Source organism: Anguilla anguilla, chromosome 1, assembly GCF_013347855.1.
Source record: "Anguilla anguilla isolate fAngAng1 chromosome 1, fAngAng1.pri, whole genome shotgun sequence".
NCBI classification, from domain to species: domain Eukaryota; kingdom Metazoa; phylum Chordata; class Actinopteri; order Anguilliformes; family Anguillidae; genus Anguilla; species Anguilla anguilla.
In genome coordinates this window covers 13,255,736-13,269,881 of record NC_049201.1, presented here as the reverse complement: position 1 = coordinate 13,269,881, position 14,146 = coordinate 13,255,736, and the positions used below count along the sequence as shown (strand labels likewise).

The window sequence follows — 14,146 nt, the reverse complement described above, 5'->3', positions numbered from 1 at the left end:
ACTGTGACTAGTCATGTAGTTCTTCTGCTACCTCTACATCTTTCCGACACCACTTTTGAATATTTTTATCATGAAACTGTAATAAACTGTAATGACATGGTTAGTGTAGGGTGGACTTTGCGTTAAAACATCTTTCAAACTTCATTAGCCCATTTATTAATCCTAAAGGGAACAGTCAAAGAAATTGCCTTGCTTTAGTCTGTGGGAAAAAGATCTTCCCCCATGGCAACAGCTAATAATTAACTTATGAGTTTCCTCAGGCAATTAAAACTTTCATGAGAGTTTTAACAACTGGTATGCTTTTTGTGTGACATATTTCAATGTAGTTGGCAAATTACTGGACTTCCATAGATTGACTTGAAATAATCAGCTCATCTCATTGTGTCTACATAGTAAAATGTCCAGTGTCAATTCAACTCTAACAGTGTTAATTCAACAATAACACTCTGGGACCAAATGAGTTGAATAAACACTGGACATTTTATTGTGTATTTACCCGGGAAACAATTTTACAGCTAAGGTGGATTTTGAAAACTTGAACAACATTTGTATGTGTCAAACTTTTTTTGCCATAGCTTGCACATCACATTGCTTGTCAAGCAATAATAAGGGTCTTCCTGGATAAATCAATCAATTAAATAAATCAACACATGAAGTATACCACAATGCCACTGTCTCCTCATGAACTTTTTAAACATTTTATGCATTTACCAGATGCTCTTATCCAGAGAGTCTTCCACAGCTGACATTCTTTACAAACAATCCATTTATGTGCATAGATATTTAGTGAAGCAATTTAGGTTACATTCTTTGCTCAAGGGTGCAATGGCAGTGCTGTATCTTGGAAGAAAACCAGAAACCTCAACCCCATTCCTCATCATTATGCTGTTACTGCCATCAAATGTGCATTGCGTGCCGGTGTAATGAGGGGTTTGGGTGCTGCATCAGCATTGAATCCTGGTCTGAAAAGTTCTTGACTGACCGTAAACTAAAGGCTGACTGTAAAGTTCCTGCTCACACCCCTATATTTAAATTGCAGTCACCTCTTCAGCTTTGCACCTCAAACTACAATTTAAGGGTTACGATTTAGTAATTTGGCAGACACTCACATCACATGATGAACAAACTAGAGTAGAGCTAGATATGATCAAAGTTGTAAAAATATAAATGCCACTGTACATAATGCTATGTATAATCTATAAGGTAAAACACTGACTTCTGTGTAAGGCACACAGTGAGGCATACTGACAGGTCTGAGAATTTGATTGAATTATCCTTTGAATGAAGGTCTTGGATGGGGTTCACTGTACTTGGAGAAAGGGTGTTAGATCATAACTGACAACATTGATTTTCCCAAACAGATGAGCTTTTATGTGTAGCATCAGGGGATCCAATCATTGTAGCCCAGCTGGATGTCACTGTACACATTTTTCATGAAAATCTATTGGGAGAAGTTGTGCCAGTAAAGGGACGTTTCAATGGTAATTAAAGTTAACACCAGGGAATTATATGCGTTTTTTTTTTTGTCTTGGTTCAATTTTCCAATGCTATTATGAAAACAAATGGTCATGACATGGTTAAGTGTTCCGTTTTGCATCAAGGTATCATTTTGAAATGATTACAGTGTTCACCATCTGGATCACAAGGACGAATGTGACACTGCTTTAGTGTATTTGAATATTGAGAAAGGTCAATCTGACCTGGTCAGAGACAATCTAGACATTCTGTATTATTGTTGTTGTTGTTGTTGTTGTTGTTATTACTCTAATTTCTTATGAAAGTTTAACATTGTGTACCCTGTCAGTAGGCATTACCAAAATTACATATATACAGTACTGTGCGGACAAACAAGTTGCAGCTGTGTGCCCCCAACAAAAGCTGTTACCTAAAGTGTCAATGTTGCTGTAACCTTTGCCTTCAACAATTACTCTAACATTCAAACAAACTACTAACCAAACAAACCTTAGTAGCCTTGCAGATTTCTTTGTCATGTGCATCTAAAATGGCAAAGGAAGATTTGATGTGCGCTGAAGAGATTAGATATGATAATTCAACTGCAAATGGTTGGTGAAAGTCAAAGGAGTTTCCAGAACTCGTGTTCAAAAAATTATTGCAAGATACAGAAAAAAATGGGATTCCTTACAACCATGCAAGAACTGGTAGACCACCACAAAAAGACGAAAGAGAAGAGAAACACGAAAAAATCTATCTTCACTCTTGCTTCAGATCTGAAGAAATCCACAGGTGTTTCTGTCGACCATTCCACTGTGAGAAGACAACTCAATGCTATGGGTCAGAAAGGATGTGTAGCTGTCAAAAGGCCATTACTGAGAAAATGAAATAAACAAGAGAAAAGAAATTCGCTCTTGTACACTGAAACTGGACACCTGTGTAGTGAGGTTTAATGGACCGATGAGTCTAAATTTCCGGAAGTAAGGAAAGACAATATGTGCACGGATGAAGCAATGGCAGACTCTCGGATCCATGTCTACAACCATCAGTCAAGCGTGGTAGGGGATCAGTGCAAGGTTTGGGTTGTATAACAACATCTGGAGTTGGTGATTTGGTTTTGATAGGAAACATCATGAATGCTGATGAATACTAAAAAATCTTAACATATCATACACCTGTGAAGCCATTCATCCCAAACATTATGGTGCCCTGCAATGGGGGGACTATGTATTAAATCTGTTATGTTTCTGCTACAAATACTCAAAATAACTTTTTTTAATCTTAGATGAAACAGTCAGCCATTTAAAAAGTAATCTTCTTTTCTATGCATCTTTTCTGGTGTTAGAGTCAGTGTACATAATCAAATCCAAAATGTTATTAGCCACATACTGTAAGCCACCATTGCAATTGCAGTCAGGTAGGCTTTGCAGGTCTGGCTTATTTTTTTTACTTTTCGTTTTCCTCCAAGGTCGTTCAAAATGATTATGCGGGTCCAAAGGAAATTTCCCAGCAATAATCAGTAATTTACTTCAGAAAGAGATCCAGGAGGATGGCAAAAATTCAACACAAGGTAAGGTGACATAATGGTCAAATGTGATCTACTGTTTGCTTGAGTGGACTGTTAAAGAGACAAAATAGGAAGTTCAGTTAAATCAGAGGACTCAACTGTTATCATAAACTTATACCAAAATTATAATGCGCGAGTCTCATCTTTATTTCCATAACTGTTCCAGCATGACGGATGACCACATAATTAATCACAGCCTATTTTCAGATTATCTTTGAGCAATCCCAGTGAAGTGTCTTCCAGACAAATTATATGCATAGTCTGTTATGGCAACTGGTTGCCAAGGCTTTTAAAATACTAATATCAACAACTATTAACAGGGGTCAGCAGAACAAATTGAAATTCATACCCATGGCTCCAGTCTGCTTCTCCATGTTTGTTTAGCTTGCATTGCATTACCTGGCATGTTGTGTGTACCCTCCATTTTATCTCATTCTTGGCCTAAGGGGTAGACATGAATTACTTTGCAGTCAATAAGCAATGGAGGCACACATTTCCATCTTGTACCGAGGATCCCATGTTATTCAACTATCTTTGATGCTGATAAGATACTTATGCTTTGATCATTGTCCTGCTGCTACACAACATTGTCTATCCTTCCATAGATGAAGATCAGCGTTGAATTTTCAAAGGAAGCATTAAGTTGTACTGCTGTACAACTTAAAACCATGAAAATTAGAGGACATCTGACACCAATCCTTCTGAATCAGAAAATTATCCATTATATCAGGCTACCGTGGTCCTGGGGTGCCAGAGATTTTCCTGGTTTCTGTTCCTCCCTAGCGTATAACTATATGATTGTATTAATTATTGAGTTTAATGAATGCAGGTCACCAAGCGCTGGAGGTACTCAGCAGTTCACCATTCAGACTGAATATTCATCATCCTTACTTAATGATAATGGCGCTGTACATAAAACTTGCAATCAAGCTTGGATGGAACAATACCCGGAAACATTACTGGCACTCCAAAACAGAGGTTGCCAACCCTTGCATTATGCATCCAAGAGTAGTATCAGATGCATTAAAATACGACCAAATTTTTTTTAGTGCATGACATATCCTGTGGTGCGATACAGAGTCCTGATCATTCCAAAGCTGTCGGTTGCCAGTATCCTTGCAGGGGTGGGACATAATTAGTCATGGCTTTACCCAATCAGCAGGATCATTGTGCAGGAGTGACTCCTGAGGTCGATCAGGCACCTGTAGTCTACAGGCGGCAGCTGTGCATGTAGTGAACTCCTCTGTCTGTCTGTGCAGCTCAGCATAGGCTGGTAGCACATTTTCAAATGACAGCAATGGAGGAAGTTTCAGTGGTAGTTGGAAGTTGATGGGGATATGAATACAATACTACAATCCAAATTGTGAGAAAAAGAAATCCAGATAAAAGCAGGCATTTTTGCATATTAAGTATGCATATTAATATGCTCACTTGTGTTACTGTTATGTTGCTGTGCCTGAATGTAAATCATCTAGGGAGCAAAAATCGTGCCTCTTTCCAATATACTTTAATAATCCATTAGCAATCATATAAAATATAATTGCAAAATGATTATAAACTTAGCAACTTAGCACACTTAGCAATTAGCATGTTTTATTCAAACTTCTGTTAGATATAAATAAAGCTTTGGCAATGCTCTAACTTCACTTATTAATCAAGACTGCGATCAAGGCAAATGACATTTTTTGCCTGCTGTAGTTTCTACTGCCATATGCCATATATTTCCTGTGATCTCATTTACCTAAATGTTTTACGTGAGGCTACTAAATATTGCCTAGACTGTGCAATAAGAGGATGCCGAGATTAAAATAAAATGCTCATCTATTTTGAGAAAAGGGGAAATAAACCATTGTATTTATCATGAATAGTTCAGAGAATATTCTTGTTATATGTCTTGACTGAGATGAAAATTATTCTCAGGTTTCACTGAATGTATATCATGCCATTTATTTAAAGAACGGTTAATTTAGGAATGGAAACGCCCTCCAAATACCTAGGAGGGAAATTTTATTCCATTACTGTGTTATGACTTCATTTTTTAATCTGGCCATCGTTATATCATCAGGTTATCCTGGGAGCGTGTCTTACTAATGTTTATTACAATAGTGTCTTATAGTATGTGTATAATATTTAGTGAAAATGTAATGGAAGAAAACTCTAATTTTTGAAAAAATCTACTTATGTGCCATTGAAATCTTTGGAGCTTCAATCCCTCTTTTCTCGTTGCTATGGGAGTTCCTGGACTTCTGCTGTTACACAGAAATTATTCTTGGTTATCCAAGGGAGCAGTCAGCATTCACCTCTTTCTTTATTAAAACTTTTCCCCAGATGAAAATGTTCTTAGACTGGCACTCTGTGTGCCTTGTTGTTTTGCTGAGAGTAAACGTCAGGTGGGGTGTTCTTCGGGGGCTTTCATAGTGCTGCACGAAGAACATTTTCATTTAAGGGTTTCTATAACAACAAGTGTAGCATGAAATACTGTATAGGCTATGTGCTAGACGCCTGCCTGTCAATCAAATACGATAGCCTTGAGAGGGCCTCAAAGTCAGTCTTACATAAATGCATTGTTTCCTTGCATACATGCCATTGTTAGTCTACTGCGCATGGATTAAATCACCACCCCCTACAGTTATCATTGAGTCCAGTGTCTCCAAGACAAGAAGAGGTACAGGATAAAGTAGGACAACAGTAACTGTAAACAGGGGTCTAATTTATTTCTCCTCCATATCAGATGCTTAAGCTTGTTTTTTGTGGGGTTTTTTCCTACTCTGCTGTAGGACCTTAAAGCTCATCAGAAAGAAAAGCTCAACATTTTCACACAAATACTTGCTAAAACGATAGGAGCTTTGGCATAGGCATCACCAAATTAGTTTGTTAATTTTCTTATTAATCAATACAACACACGTGGCTCGTAGTGTTGGGCCACCACAATCCACCAAAACAACTTCAATGTGCCTCGGCATGGATTCTACAAGTCTCTGGAACTCTACTGGAGGGATGGAATACCATTCTTACAAAAGATATTCCCTCATTTGATGTTTTGATGATGGTGGTGGAGAGTGCTGTCTAACACAATGGTCCAAAATCTCCCATAGGTGTTCAATTGGGTTGAGATCTGGTGATTATAAAGGCCATAGCATATGATTCACATCATTTTCATACTCATCAAAACATTCAGTAATCCCTTGTGCCCTGTGGCATTGTCATCCTGGAAGAAACCACTCCCATCGAGATAGAAATGTTTCACACAGGATAAAGGTGATAAAGTTGATCACTTGGAATAACTTTGCACTGACCCTTCCCTCTAAGGGGACAAGTGGACCCAAACCATTCCAGGAAAATGCCCCCCACAGCTCATAACAGAGCCACCGAACATACAAATAAATAGTAGTACATGCAAATACACTGAGTAGTTTACCACAGTACCTGAACCAATATTTCTACCCAGCTTCAATATTAGATACAGATTATTATCATCAGTACTACTGTAGTGCATTGGCTATGAAATACAATTATGTTCTGTGTTGTCTTCCTCAGAGGCATGATCACATATTATGAGGTGTCATTTAATCACTAATAAGTCAGAAAAGCAATGACTAGCTGACAAATCATACTCAGTTACTAATAATCATAAATGTGTTATTGTCACACTAAATTGACAAAAAGCATGCTGTTTTAAAGAGGAGATATGTGCTAAGACTACTATTCTTGGCTAAAAGAAATACAAGAGTAATTTAGACGGTTCAGGTTAAATTAATAGGAATATTTTTAATGATCGCTCAAAAGGTGTCTTGATACATACAGTAGGCTGTATTGCCCCTGGAGGGCTCTCTTATGGAGTATAATATTTGGCTGAAGAAAATGCAAGGCCATACTCACAAGTACACACATACATCTTCTATCGATTTTACACAAGCAACGAAAATGAAACTTTCACATGAAGAATAAAATCCTTAAACATGCGGTTCCAGCCTGCGGCTGATGGGAATTTCAAACCCATTTGTAGCTCGGGACATGGAGCAGCCTCGCTCCCTCCCAAGGGGAATGTGTGGGAATGTCTCTTCCCTGGCCGATAAATATCCTGTGTGGAAAGTATTAGGGAGCTGTGCAAGGTCACATGCCTGCATTCTGTGCAGCACACACACGGAATGCAATGTACAAAGCTCCCTTCTTTACATTACCTTCTGTGCGTGTGCGTGAGAGAGAGAGAGACAGAGAGAGAGAGAAACCATATTATAATGGTTAATGTGCACACAGTAATATTTTGGTGCAATTATTATTGTCAAATGTTCTAATTGTCTTATCTGTGTTAAAATATCATAGCGTCAAATAAAATGTGTTCATAGTTAAATTGTCATGATGGATATGGACTCCCCTGAGCTGCTGCTATTGTATTTTTTAAAATTGCTAGTTGTAGAGACAGGGTTATTCTATTTCTTTTCAGTCTGGAGAAGAAACATGGAAAACTCATTTTGCCTGTCAGGATTACTTTTGCTATGGACTTACCATACAAAATCAGCATGATCACTTCCTGCAGCTTTCCCGTTACCAAACCCGTATTAATGAGAGGAAGAGGGAGGGTTGCTGCCTCATTTTGGCTGTTTTAGTGGTTCCTGCAGTCTCACAAGGCTAGGAAGACCTTAAGCCCTACAGACAGCAGTGCAAACCTCACCTAAAGTCTAGCTGTTTATTGATGATTAGCCCAGCTGCTGATCATTACTTTCATCATCCATGAATTTAAAGGTACAGCTTGCTGTTCCTAACATAAGAGACTTTTGTGGATGCAACCATTAAAACGATTGATTCAGCTTTAACTACATCTTCCAAGTAAGATTGTTTCTATATTAATTTCAACAACAAAAAAGTCTACAAATACACAAATTATAATGATAACTATATATAAACAAGGGCTTTGGTAAATCACTCCCTTATAAGTGCTTATATTTATGTAACATCCAAATGCTGCACAGAAACATTATAGGAACATAATAGGATTACAAATATTAAATAATAAGAAAAATAATTCTAGGTTGAATATGCCTACATTGTCACCTATCTGATGGTAAATGTTGGAAAATGTCTACTGTAGTCCTCTGTAAGATGGATGAGGCGAAATGGCTTGGCATGACTTGCATCAAAACATTATAGTAGCTAACTAGCGACCTTTATTTCATCTACTCAGGGAACCTGCTGTGAATCCTCTGTGAGTCACATAAATTATACTGTATATATCAGGTCTATAGCAATCAAAAACCACTTTGTAACCAAGCCATGTTTGCAAACACATGATATTATTTATGCCCTTATGTTGTATCCATAATTTCAGTCAATATAGTACAACATGTGCTGACATAAAATGTCCAAATATGCTGTCTACATTGAATACACGTTGTAAAATATATACTTCTACAACATGCCCTTGAGTTCACTAGGAGCAGTGTTGCTCTTTTGTCTTTGTAATAATATTATATGTGCTTATTCATAATCTGAACAACAAAATGTTACTCTTAACTGCTGGGGGAAAATTGTTTGCATTAGGTTAGGGAAATATAATAAACAACATATAATATAGACTGTGAGTGTGTATGTGAGCTTACAATGGATGAGTCTATATAGGAACTATATTAAATTCACCATGCAAGATGCCTGGCTGTTTCATGTTGTCAGTTCATTGTGTCTCTTCCCTGAAAGCTATGTTGTTGCAAGGTTTCCAGGTTCCTGATTTGATAATGCAGAAACACAATAAAAAATGGTGCCCTTAAGTCACAATAAAATCTCACTATTCCAGTTATTCAAGGGTGACTTTATTGCTAGTCAGAAGTGAGTGATAATGTCTGGATGTCTAGGTTGGGTAGGTGTACCCCTCCATCCTATGTGGCTGAGAGGACTCCTCTTAAATCACCAACTTTGATTTTAACAGGTGGCTCACAACACACACACACACACACTTACCAGATGATATTCACACAATATCTACCTTGTTATTTTCCAAGGCTTCACCTCCAGGACCAGATCTGAAGAGGTTTTTTTTTTTTTTTTCCCAACTCCATTATAAATATAACCTTGAGGGGAAATTAGATACGGAGCCCTGTTTCCTTTGAATGTATATTATATGTCTTGTGGCGTGAATATATCTGCGCGAACACACAGGGACTGGCCGGATACATTTGTCCACATTTTCAAGCACGCTTTTAAGACTTATTTTTGTCTCTCAGCTTGCAATTGCTATTGCAGTGTCCCCATGTGATCGCAGACGAGAGCTGCTATGAGGCATATGCTGCCAGGCACTGTAGCATGTTCTGGCCCTGTATTCCATAAGCTGAGCGGCACATTCATAATGCTGGAGGAGAACATTTCATGCACAGCTTCTGCAGGCACTCAACTGACCAGAGGATTCACTGCTGTGCAACAGGACAAGGAAAATTCCACTGAATGTAAACCTCTGCTTTCTACTTTAAACACTCTACTTTCACCTTCTAAAAAGCATGATGGTCAACATCAGCCTACCTACAGTCAAATCATACATAGCATTACCATGGAGCACATTGCACAATAAACGATTCTCAAGTTGCAGAAAAAAAAGAAAAAAAAGAAATGGTTTTGTCAAGAAAGCTGTGGAAGAACTTGACTGGCCCAAGCAGAGCCCTGACCTCAACCTCATCCAACACCTTTGGGATCAATTGGAAAGGCAACAGCAACCCAGGCCTAATAACCCTATCAGTGCCCAACCTCACTAATGCTCTTCTGGCTGAATGGAAGCAAATCTCTGCAGCAAGCTTAAAAATCTAGTATGAAGCCTTCCCAGAATAGTGGAGGTTGTTATAGCAGCAAAGGGTGGACCAATTCCATATTAATGCCCATACTTTTGGATGAGATGTTGTATGTCAGGTGTCCACATACTTTTGGCTATGTAGTGTATATATACACTGCACTTCACACTTCAGTTACTGTAAATGCCAGAAATTTTGCACTGCATGTAGACATGAAAATGTCAGCCTGAAAATAATTCCTGGAGCTTAAAAAGGGAGGTATGTGTGCGTGCATGCCTGCATGCCTGTGTGCGTGCCTGCGAGTGTGAGAGTGTGTGTACATATGTGTGGGAGGGGATGGGGCAAGAGAGAGAGGGAGGGAGGGAGGGTAGACCCTCTTTATCTTTATCTCAAGCTATCAAGCAGAGGATACCACTCCCTCTCTTTTTTCTCAGTTGATTTTCCAGTGTTGCCTTCAGTCTTAATGCCTCTTTCTGATTAATTACCCAGCAGCGTGGGTCCATCATTATGCACAGCTCTTTGAAGTGAGGCATATTGTGCTTTTAACTGGTCTTGTTAAATGCAAATGCTGCTCTCTGGCCAACTGAGAGATAATCAATTAGATTCTCCAGGGACACTAAAACTACCTGCCACCTTTGCCACACGGAGAGTGTGTGTGAGGAATCAGTGAGCATCAGACGACTGCAACGCAGCACTACAGCTTCTTTTCATGCACTAATTAATAACTTCAGAGTAATTGGGAGATGCAAGCCTATGATCCCTGCATGCTGGACCATGTGAATAGCTCTTTTTTTTACCTTTTCTTGTGCCGAGTTTTAAAAACTGCAGGGAGCTGATTGCGATGCACTCGCTGAGGTTAACAGCACCGCTGTATTCCGAGGCCAGGCCATCAGAGCCGAAGGAACATCAGAGCTGCACTTCACCTGCCTGAAGTCACATGGTGCTACCTGGTGAGTGTCAGTGCACGTTCAAGGGGCGCATCATCTCCATCTGCAAAACGTGATCGTCGTGCTTCCTCCAGGGTTGCAAGCTAATTGAATCATTCCAAGCCATTTCAGAAGATCTGGTCAGGGCCCTTGTAATGAAGTGGAGCTCATTGTGTTGGAGTGCTAACCCAGTGGATCTCTAGAACCAGCTGATGAGCTGCTCCTCAGGGATATCTGATCCCAGGGAAAAGGGTCACACTGTAAATGAAACAGGGGTCTCTAAACAGTTCTGATTCCCTATAAATGTGCCTAATCCATACAGGACTTCATTAACCTTTGCTACTGTTTTACAAGACAGAATTTCTTGTAGATAACTACTCCAGTCCAAACTGCCCCCTGCAGAGCCTCATACATCATATTAATGTGAACTGCTAAACGAAATGCCTCATTAAACATGTGCGTACATATTTTAGTAAAGATACACAATATGATATTTTTGGTGAATAAGCAAAAATAAATCAGTTTACTGCTGGCCTTCGTATGAATTTCATTGCATATGGACCTCTGAGCAGGTCTTAAATGGACTATCTCTTTGATTTTCTTGATGACACACTCAAGTGGAGGTTGATCGGAAATGTTGGAATAAATATTTCTATCCCTTCAGTTTCTATAAAACTGTGTATTTTGCACTTCTGGGCCATCGTAACAGATTGTCTAAATGTGTTTAAAACGTTTTTTATTATTGCCTTTTTCCCCTCAATCAATTTTCTTCTTTTTTTTTTTTTCATTTTGAGAGAATTTTGTATTACTTTATTTTTTATTTTTTGCTTTTATTCTGACCGTGTAAATTATTGTTTTTAATACTATACATTAAGGAACTGCACTCAATATTATGAATGGTTGAGGCAAATAAATATTTACATTTCTAAAGGCCCAATGTTGTAAGTGATGTCTACGCTGGTAAAACATCTAATGGGGTTTTTTTTATTTTTATCTCTATGCATGTTCTGTGTTTTAACAGACTCCCACAGGGGCATACAATAATGGGCCATTTGGACCAGTTATATCATAAAAAGGCTTTGAACAGCTACTTGTTTCCAGTTTGAGCTCTCAACATTGAAAACCCAATGACATCAAGACTGAAGCAAATTTCACATTATTTAAAAAATTGCCAGAACTATAGATTTAAATTGAGTCTTTTATCTAAATCTAGGCAAACACTGTCCAATCAATGTATACATTAGAATGTTGCTGGTTGATTTTAAATCTCTAAAATAAAAGTAAGGCTCTAAGTTTTTTCAAAATTAACAATGATTTCTAGATTTTAAAAGGAAAGACACCACTTGGGCCAATGTTAGCATAGGTGCTGTGTTCCTGAAAAGTATTCATGCATAATACATGCATGAATAAAATTCAACACCCACTTTGGCAAATTTGATTTATCTTGTGGAGTGCAGCTGTTTTGTGTAATGGTGGTTAGATGCATCTCAGTTTGTTATAAGATAAATTCATGTCCCTCCCACCACTCTGCCTTCCCTAATACTTTTGTATAATAGATAAAGTAAATGGTAAAAAAATATATTGCTAGCTAACTAGATAGATATCAGAAACATGCCATAATTGTAGCTATTTATGAAATACAGCAGGGTAAACTCTTTATTATTTTCAGTTGTTATGGTAGAGTTATCATGGTCTGTACATAGCAGTGTTCAAGCCACAAGCGAGTGACTATTGATACACCCTAGGGCAAGGGTGTGCTAAACTTTTTCCTATAAATGTTCACTTTGAAATAGGGGTATAATATGTCCATGATTATTCTGCTCATGTTCCTGCAGACTGTACCTGTTTACAGAAGTATAGCTCTGAAGTCTCTCAAGACACAGCAGTCAAAGTCAGTTTCACCAGCTGCATGTGTTCAATTGATCTCATTTCAAAGTACTTTATTTTGTACAGTATGTTAAAATTAATCAGTTGCATATTACCAAAACCAGCTAAGAATTGTTTACCGTAGTGGTGTGCACTTAAAATCCTCCCATGTGTAAGTCGTCCTTCACAGTTGTCACATGATTGTTTTTATAGTATAATCCCAGTCTTTTAGATATAAATATGGGGACAAAGGCAGTGTAGATGCTCTTGGAGATTATTACATTATTAAATGCCGTAGAAAACTCTGCAGCATGACGTAAATATATATATATATATATACATATATACACACACACACACACACACAAAACCATCGACTGGACAGCTAGCATTCTCACGTCAGCTGCCAGGTCTTGATTAATGATGATATCAACAGAGGTCACACAAGCATGTGGTTGAATAATTGGTGCAATCAAGGTGAGGTCTTCGTGCTTCAAGCCAGTTGCCAGGTTTTGCATAATGTAATTTCTTTCTTGGCAAGTGATGTGAATTAATTGCTTATACATTGGTCATGTAAATATATTAGGTGTCAGCATTTTGTTTTCAGTTCCTTACAAAATCTCTTCTGTCCTTTGCAGATGCAAGAGCCTACCTGGTATTGGGTACTCCCCATACTGTGGAACTCTCGGATAACTTTCATACCACTCCCTTTACAGTGAGAAATTTGTTTTGAAATTAGAACAAATATCAATTACATCCAGAGATCCAGTACATATTAATTTAATGTCAAAAGTCAATTAAAGTGATAAAAATTTGTCTCAAATCTTGCAGACATGTGTATGAAGTAGCACTGTAACCCCTCTTTCTTGCATAGGTGTGATGTCCACCCACTTCCTACCATGCCTCATTTGTGTCCTGAGTTTCTGTATTTAAAATAGCAGCTTGTCAAGATTCCCAACCACATATGTTAGCACTAGTACATTGCATTTTTCAGTTGTGTTAAGATTTTACAACTCATATCCTCCATGCCAATGTACCAAATCTCAGGTGAGAAAAGGCTAAAAGGAGGCCACTTCATCTGTGAACTATAATGAAGAGACATCCATTTTCAGAAAGTCAGAATTTAGGACTTCTGTTGAACACAAGATATTGCAGAACTGAGTGCAGTGCAGTGCCTCTAAAAATAAATTCAGTTATTAAAAGGTACTGTATTTCCCTGGTACATCACAGTAACCAGTGAAATATAGTACTGTCAGAAAGTCAGAAAGTTTTTACTCCCCCCCCCCCCCCCCCCCCACCCACGCGTTGATTATGTCTCACTTTGTTGTGTTGCAAAGTCAAATAAAAATAAAATACAAATTTGACTCCTATATTATTCCTGTACAAGTAACTCTCTCGAATGTCTACATTAAATTCTGAAAAGTGTTTACATAAATTCTGAATTATAATTAAAATGCATCCCCTTATTAATAGCCTAAATTGGGCTAGGTGTATTCCAGATATGCGTAATAAATACATTAACAAGATCAAGCTATGTTGATTTTGAATCCACTGGTGTTAAATCT

General features: G+C 38.1%; 1 long non-coding RNA gene across 1 annotated transcript in view; it reads left to right on the top strand.

The window, feature by feature from the left end:
• LOC118212241 overlaps positions 1-13,805 on the top strand; it is a 117,929-nt gene extending 104,124 nt beyond the window's left edge. Inside the window, exons 2-4 of the long non-coding RNA XR_004762191.1 lie at positions 2,921-3,022; positions 10,603-10,739; positions 13,220-13,805. This is a non-coding gene — a long non-coding RNA (uncharacterized LOC118212241). The remainder of the gene's footprint in view (positions 1-2,920; positions 3,023-10,602; positions 10,740-13,219) is intronic.
• Positions 13,806-14,146: the final 341 nt, after the last annotated feature.